An 8,104-nucleotide genomic window follows, 5' to 3' on the forward strand; every position below is an offset into this window, starting at 1 on the left:
ATCGTAGCGACGTTTACGTACTCGTGCAGCCCCATAATTAGAATAGTTTCACGGTTTATTAAGGGGTCAGAACGATGGGCGCGCCAAGAAGGATCGCAGACAATGCCGCGAAAGAGCGTTAATGATAATAGCTCTTGACGCAGCCACGAGTGAAAACTGTGCCACTGTTGTTCCGCTGCTTATCTCTCTCTCTCTCTCTCTCTCTCTCTCTCTCTCTCTCTCTCTCTCTCTCTCTCTCTCTGACTCTTCTTTCTCTTACCAAAATGAAACTCGTATTGCGCAATTGCGCGAATCGTCATTAACTTGTCAATCGAGTCCTCTCACCGGCAGGACTAATCACAATATAATCGATCGCCGAATGTACGCGAGGAGGAACGAAAGTTCCACGGATTTAATTACACAAAGACAAAACTCTCCCTATGACGGTATTCCCGGGTGTACTTCTCGACCGAATCAAAAAGGTAAATTAACGGAACGCCGTTTGCGAGGAACGTCGAGGATCAGGTGAAGTTCGTCAAAACCCATCGTACTCGAGTCCTTTGCCTATCGCTATCATTCTGAAACCCGAACCAGAGATACCAAACCGTATCTAATCGGAGCCCGTTCCCCAACGCGACGAAAAAGTACACCGCGTCCGAAGACAAAATGGAGCAGACGAGGGTAGTGGTGGGGTGGACAGATGTTTGGTTTACAGCGCGAGGACCGAGTCCCCTATGAAGAGTCTCGTCGGGTCTACCCTCCGTCGACCATCGGCTGTATACGGGCGCAGCATCGGCACGGTACCCACTACAATAGACTCACTATTGCTACCTCCGGCCCTTGTGAGCTAGGCCTAAGGGCCACGTGACACGTGCTCGTTCCGGGCCGACATATACGCGCGCGCGCGCGCGCGTTTGTGTGTGTGTGTACGCTCACGCGCGTTACGTGCGTGTATAGACGCATACACGCGACGTACGCACACTTCCACGTGTGTGCACGTGCCACGTTCCGGGTAAAATTTGCCGGAGACTCCCTTGGACCGTCCTAGCGCTCGGTTCATCACGTGTATACGCGCGTCTCGCGTTTAGAAATCGACGGAAATGTGCGGCAAGTATCGTTCGCGAGACTGCACTTCCGCGACATTGGTGTACACGCATGGTTCTGATCGATAAGAGCACGCCATGGACGGGAGCAATCGTCCGATCGAGAGGTAGATACGGAGAAATATTAACAGTAAGAAGCGCAATTATAAATAGGAAGTGAGAGACATACGAATGAGAAGAACGGTGGTTGTGCTTTGTGGACGTGTGTGTATGTGTGTGTGTGTGTGTGTGTGTGTGTGCGCGCGTGTCGAATCGTCGTTGAGAAAAGCCAAGTTAAACAGGATGTTATCATTCGTGCCTGTCGACCCAATTGTCGAGTATCAAAGTGAATTGTGACGATGACAAGTATCGCATAATAATCGCACCCGTGTGAGATTATGCGAGACGACTCGACGCGGAAACTCGAGAGAGAAGGTACAGTTCGATATACCATCATTACCCGAAGAGTTTATTGGAGTTGTAGATGCGAGTATTTTCTCTATACACGCGCACGTGTAAATATTAATAAGTTACCACTTTGAAATTAGTCACGCGTAAACGAAGAACTCCAAGAATGATGTAACTTCCACACGTGCGCGCGCACACGTTAATTATCTCGTCGTCGTTATCGTAAATTAGTCGCTACACGCGGAACGAAAGTCTTCCATGAACATTCCTTCCTCGCACCGTGATTTCTTTCTTATATTTATAAAGCGTCACACGTCACGAACAAACTAACGTTTTCGTCGCTTTGGAATTCAAAGGCGTGGTGTTAAAGCACTTTGCTTGTAACCCGACGCCTTCACGCGTTTCGTCGAGCCGAGAAAACACGACATTCGGGACACGTACGGAGGCTGAACGCTTCGGGAAACTTGTGCACGTCCTCAAATATTGGAACAATTTCTCCTAATACACAGTCGATCTGTACATAGAAATTGACATCCCGTTGTAGAAAAGAAACGGTGCTAATATAAATGATTGAAAATTCCGCGCGAAAGATTAAGCACGTTTTTATTTTTGTTAGAGATGAAACGTATGTATCCTCTCTTTATTCGTGCTCCGATAATTGCTCGTATCTGAAGGTTGTGTCGTGCACGTCAATTATCTCATCTTCGTCGATACAAATTAAGATGACTTTAACGACGTGTCCCAAAGACCGTTGAGTCATCGAGTTGAGTCCGAGTTTAAGATATAACAAAGAGAGATATTTCCAATTTTCCAAATGAGATCTTTCTCGAAAAAAATTTAATTCCACGCCCACTTATTTTCAATTTTGTAGAAAACGTCCACTTTTTAATTTCACATCACTAATTAGAAGACCTTTTGTACTTCTCATTGTCATTAATGAGTAAACAGGAAAACATAATATTCCTTTTGAAAGAGTAACACAGAAATATTACGCCTTAAAACCACACTTAAATTTACAGGTTAAGTGACAGAAAATTTTTTAAATAAGTCTACTTTTGAGTTAACTCTAAGGACTGATTTTTCAGTAGTAGTTTAAGTCTAAGATTTAAGTTTTATTATTAATGCATTCGATGTGTTTGCAAACAGAGCTTAAATTCAAGTCCAGTTTTAAACTGTTATTGAAAAATCGGCCATAAGAATACTACAGTTAGTTCAGGTGAGAAACATTAAGAAAAAGCATAAAAAAATCGATCAAATTTCTAATTACAAAACATGCTAATAAACCGCCACGACCGAATCGTAAGTAAGCATCCACGTCACCGCAGGATGACTCGGTGTCACTTCCGTTCAGCCAGACAAAAACTCAGTCGATATCCCGGAGCGAGGTTCGCAAGGATCCAGGAAATCCAGCGACGATCACGTTATGCCGTAAGAAGCTCTGAGTCATCGATACCGGAGAGGATGTGTTCTCGCATCGATCGTACGCGGCGGCCAAAGTGCAGTGCGGAGAGGTTTGCTGCGGCCGCACAGATCCACGAAACGTCAGTCCGTCGCGTCAAATGCGACGAGTCCGCGCGATCGCGCCTCGACACCGATCTCGATCGCGCCTCGACACCGATCTCGATCGCGATAAATCGCGCGCGGATCCGCGCGGGAACTTGGCGCAAGGAAACGCACCGCATGAGGCGTTCAATTATCCGAGGATCGCGAGCGCTCGCATCGCCGGCTGTGTCTCGATTGCCGACAACTCTAACGTCATTAGAATCGCTCTAATGTTAGCATTAGCGTCGGAATCTTCGAATCGCGATCGACGAACGAAGATAGCATGACCTACGAAGAACCGAAGGAACTGGAACATCGGGAATCGGGAGAATTCTTGTGTAATTACGCGTGTCATTAGCCGAACGAGTACCTTCGCAACTACCGTGTCGACGATATGAGCCACGCCGATCGAGGAGGAGCCACGAGACCGTCTGATGACCGTCTGATTCTTCCGCGTGCACCTTACCGTGAAAGTAACGATGATTGAATAACGGCGCGTATTGTGCGTTGCATTTTTCGCGAAGGGAAACAATTGTGTGTGTATGTGTGTGTGTGTGTAGTTAGCTAAGAGCGCGATTATGATGGATACACCAGTGATATCTGATGCAACGCCAATCGGAGACCGATAATCCGTTTGATAAATTGACTCTAACGATCGCGCATTGCGTTGCGAGAGAAACGACCGTGTCGCCTCCTCTTGAAAAGATCAGACAAATACTCCCGACCGATTGCTCAAACACTCCGGCGCAATCCTGTCTCGCGCTTTTAACGAAGAAAAAAGAACAGACTCATTAGCGAAGTGCAAATATGATTATGATCTTCTAATTGAATAATCAATGGCTGCATCGTCTTAAAGGTCTCCTGAGTGCGGCCGATTGTTCGCCGGAGATTGGGGAACGGCGGAAGGAAAGATTCTTACTTAAAATATGTGCATGCACACGTATTGCACACATGTTGCACATGTATTGCAACGGTGACGCGAAAAGATTGACGCTCTCCAGAACAAGTGTTGTTCATTGATTTTCGCAAAAAATCGCGTGCATTTGGACGATGTATCAAAGAGATACATAGAGATAGAGAAAGAGAGAAAAGTCGCGCGACGAAGAGCAACGTCGCGCTCCCTTTCTTATTTTTATCCTCGATCATTCGGAGCACATGGTGGTGGCTCCTAACAACCGGAGCTCGTCTCGAAAGGGCAGACGACGCATAAATCCGAATTGTTGACGGAACGATGGGTGCGCGATGCTGACGGGGAAAGGCAGAGAGAGACGAAGAGAGAAAGAAAGAAAGAGGGGGAGATTTCTCACATCGGGATCTAGACGGATATCTGACGGAAAGTACGCCGCGCGTCGAGGGGCGACATTTAATGCGTGAGTGCGAACAATTTAGCGGTTATTTTCTAATATAAACGAATATGCGCTAAGTAACTGACAATTGCCAACCGGAAATAACCGATCGCCTTTCATCGACGCATGAAACACCCGGGACTGACCCGTTGGGTCTAACATTAAAATGATACGCTCAACCGCCCTTATTACGGATACAGCAGCGCTCTGCGCTTTATTATTATAACGCGCGGCCGAAAGAGAGGCAATGGACGGGCACACTGACAAAAGAACACCTAAACTTTTGTTTGCGCGGGATATAAAGTCTATTTGCGGAAACAAACTTCATTCTCCACACAGCGATCAACTTCATACGCAAAATATTGTCAAGTATTCCTTTCTCAATATACGTGAAAATCACCAACTTCTTCCAGTCGAGTTATTTTAACCGGTAAAGTCCAATTATTAATACTTCACGCGTGTTAATTAGCGTGTTAATTATAACTGTTTGCATGCTGCACACAGGCGCGCTACGTGATTCCTCCCGTTACCGGGATATATTCCCGCATATTGCACGATCGGCGCAGCGACGAGCTACGTTAGCGTCGTGTTTTGCCATCAAAACTGGCCGCGAATCGCGGCCTCCCGCGAGCGCAACCTTTCCGCGCCGTGGAATATTTATTGCGGCGGAAACTTATTTCCGCGTGAGATATGCAATTATCAACGCATCGTGGCGCGCTAATGGCGCCAACGCGCACGTGCGCTGCGCGACGCTCCGCGTCTCTAGCAGCACGTGCTAAGAGCGCTTTCGCCTGCTGCACACCAGATGCACCGCACTGAGAGAGAAATATAGTTGCTTTTGGCGTCAACTATACTTTTTTTTTTGTGATTTTAATCAGAAAAGTAATTAGAAGAATCATCCTTCTAATAACACTTACTAAAACAATGATTTTACTAACTATTTTTATGGTTAAAATCACAAAAGAATATAGTTGACGCCGAAAGCAACTATATTTTTCTCTCAGTGCGCGCGCGCGGATATTCTTAGATTGCACTCTAAAACGTCCTTTCTGTGGAAATTTTACTTGATACTCTATAGAGTATAGTAATAACAGAAACTATAAATATTGAGTAAAATTTTTCTCAAAAAGGACATTTTGGAATGTCGTCCTAGTGTGTTGCACGCGGTTTTTCGACATTCGTGCAAGAGACTGCCTTACGGAGCGTGCCGATTCGAAAGCAGCGAATTTGATGTGCCTACGGTTATTTACTCAAGTATACGAATACGAGGCGCGTTTACGCAACGCCGAAAGTGAGGAAGATGACACGACGCCGCAATAATTAACGGACGTACGTCTCCTTCCGGCAATCGCGATTCCGAAGAAGAGAAGGACAGATCCCGCGGCGGAAAATGGCGGGAACCGATCGTCTTACTCTTACATGGCTTGTGCAAACTGTAGTCGATCACGCGTGTAAATTTTAAGAGGACAGAAAGAATGAAGCGCGCTAAACTTTCTTTCAGAATGAAATCTTCTACAGATTTTCTCTTGTGTCAAGTTTAACGTGAAATTATCGTCCCCGTGGCAAGCTTCTCGTTATGAATATAACATCGCGATGAATATAACATCGCAAAATTAGTATAACAACTGGCAAAATTAAATTTTCATTGAAACAGTATTGAAGCAGTATTCGTGAAAAAAGAAATCGACTTGGAAAATCTACCACTTACTCAAATTAAATATTTTACGAGAGAACTTGAATATTTATTTGCGGGATAAAAGTGGGATGAAAATGTAAAGTTCAAAATTCTATGAAATAAACTTTTATCTCTCTCTCTCTCACGAATAAATTTTAACAATTTTTTTTCTTTTCAGATGACAAATTCGATTCCGCTAGATTCGTGAAAAGTTTAATGCGACAAGCACGTGCTTCTTCTAAAATTCTGTCGCGAACGCACGCCTAAAACGTTTCGCAACGAAATTGGCGAAATTTTCGCCGCCCGAAATATGACACGACCGTTGTAGCTAATAATAACCCGCAAGCATGACGAATGCCCCAATAAGCCGAGTGATACTACGAAGTTGCACAGTGATGTCATTAGCCCAGATAGTCCCTAATATCCAGCCTACATCCGAAGCACCGCGATATCGAGAGAGTATCGAAGATAAATTCACTACGGCGCGGCGGCGAAGCCGACGAGGTGAGCGAAAAAAAGGTAGAGGAAGAAAGTTTCGCACTTTTCATACTTCGTCCATAGAGGAACGCGTTCCTAATATGGGTGACTACGCCGAAGAGCGTATTCTGGATTAGCACACCCGCCGCGTAGAAAACGACAACCCGGTAGTATCGATTTAGGGTTACCGCGGGTAAGCCGAAGAGACGGCGCGTCTAGAGACAAGCGTCTACGAGGAGAACGACCCGCGATCCTCTTCTTCTTCCTATTTTCTTGTCGAGATTATGCAAACGCGATAGCGGAAGTGCGTGATTTAATTGCCGCTCGCGGAGATCACGACCCATGTATCGTTGACGTCGCGCAGCCGAGGCTTCGCGGCATCCGCGAAACTTGCGTATCGATAGAAAATCAGGGGGAAGTGAATATTCTTGTCGAGGCAACTGCATATGGAGAGAAAAATATCTAAGAGATAGTAAATATTCATTCGATGGGTACACTAATGACATATTCGCTTCTACTCATATATTTTTCAAATAAAAAATATACATTTTCTTAAGACCTCCTAAAAATACTTGAGAACTTATTTATGAGATAAAAATTTAGCTCACAGAAATAAATTTTATATTTTTATCCCCCACACGCATAAATAATACGGGAATATTATAATTTGTAATACTATATAAAATATAAATAAGATGAAATAAAAGTTAAGTAAGGTGAAATAAAAGATATGAAGTTTATTTCATAGAAATAAACTTCATATCTTTTCACTATTATTATCATTAACATGACAGTATATGTTATTATTACTAACATTATAGTAAAATTTAATAAAAAATAATTCCTTTAACTATAATATATAGTAATTATTCCTTTATGTGTGATTATGGTTAAAAATACCAGACATTCTTTTCCCGACGCGTCGGTCAAGCCAGAATAATATCGCAAGTACACGATATTCGATCAAACTTCTAATTGGCGCTCGCTACGCGAGAACTCATTTCGATTACTCGATTACCCGCTTTCCGCGCTTCGCGCCACTTCGAGCACGAGAGAGTCGCGAAGCACTCATTGAGCAATGTCGCGACATTGCAAAAAGAACGAAAAAGAGAGAGTACACACGAGCGATATAAACGGTCGCCTTAATGACCGCCGGCCGGGTGAGCCTTCCTCCGGTTCGCGACGAGGCCGATGGACGTCCCGTATGTTTCTCGGTGTTCTTTTTATTCTCGAACTCGACGCTTCTGGTCCAAACGCGTACGCAATTTTTCTGCTGTCAAAAGACGGCGTGGCGCGGCGCGGCGCAGGGCCGCACGTTGTCTCTCTTGGTGACTTCATTGCGCTACTTTGCGCTCGCTTGTACCACGTGCGAACGCGTCTCTTCGTACGAGAGAGAGAGAGAGAGAGAGAGAGAAAAAGAGAGAAAAACAAATTGTATACGTTGCAACCAAGTCGTTTAAGGATTACCCGCTTAAAAATATTCCGATTGGCTCTCGCCCGGGCGTTGCAACTGTGCAACAGCATCGTCGCGCAAACACACGTCGTCTCTCTCTCTCTCTCTCTCTCTCTCTCTCTCTCTCTCTCTCTCTCTCTCT

The 8,104-nt window shown here is 44.8% G+C and overlaps 1 protein-coding gene across 4 annotated transcripts in view; it reads left to right on the plus strand.

Moving 5' to 3' along the window:
- LOC116850524 (disheveled-associated activator of morphogenesis 1) overlaps positions 1-8,104 on the plus strand; it is a 92,162-nt gene that overhangs the window by 12,603 nt on the left and 71,455 nt on the right. The window contains exon 1 of one of the 4 annotated variants that reach the window (XM_032828912.1): positions 815-1,496. The exons of 1 other annotated variant lie outside the window; for it this stretch is intronic. The gene's annotated coding sequence lies outside the window, so the exon portion shown is untranslated. Of the gene's footprint in view, positions 1-814; positions 1,497-2,602; positions 4,382-8,104 lie in introns of those variants that run through there. 2 more of the 4 variants (XM_032828915.1, XM_032828914.1) reach the window with 2 other exon arrangements.

The sequence above is a fragment of the Odontomachus brunneus genome, unplaced genomic scaffold, assembly GCF_010583005.1.
Source record: "Odontomachus brunneus isolate Ranch 3 - 2012 unplaced genomic scaffold, Obru_v1 Obru_scaffold_148, whole genome shotgun sequence".
NCBI classification, from domain to species: Eukaryota; Metazoa; Arthropoda; class Insecta; order Hymenoptera; family Formicidae; genus Odontomachus; species Odontomachus brunneus.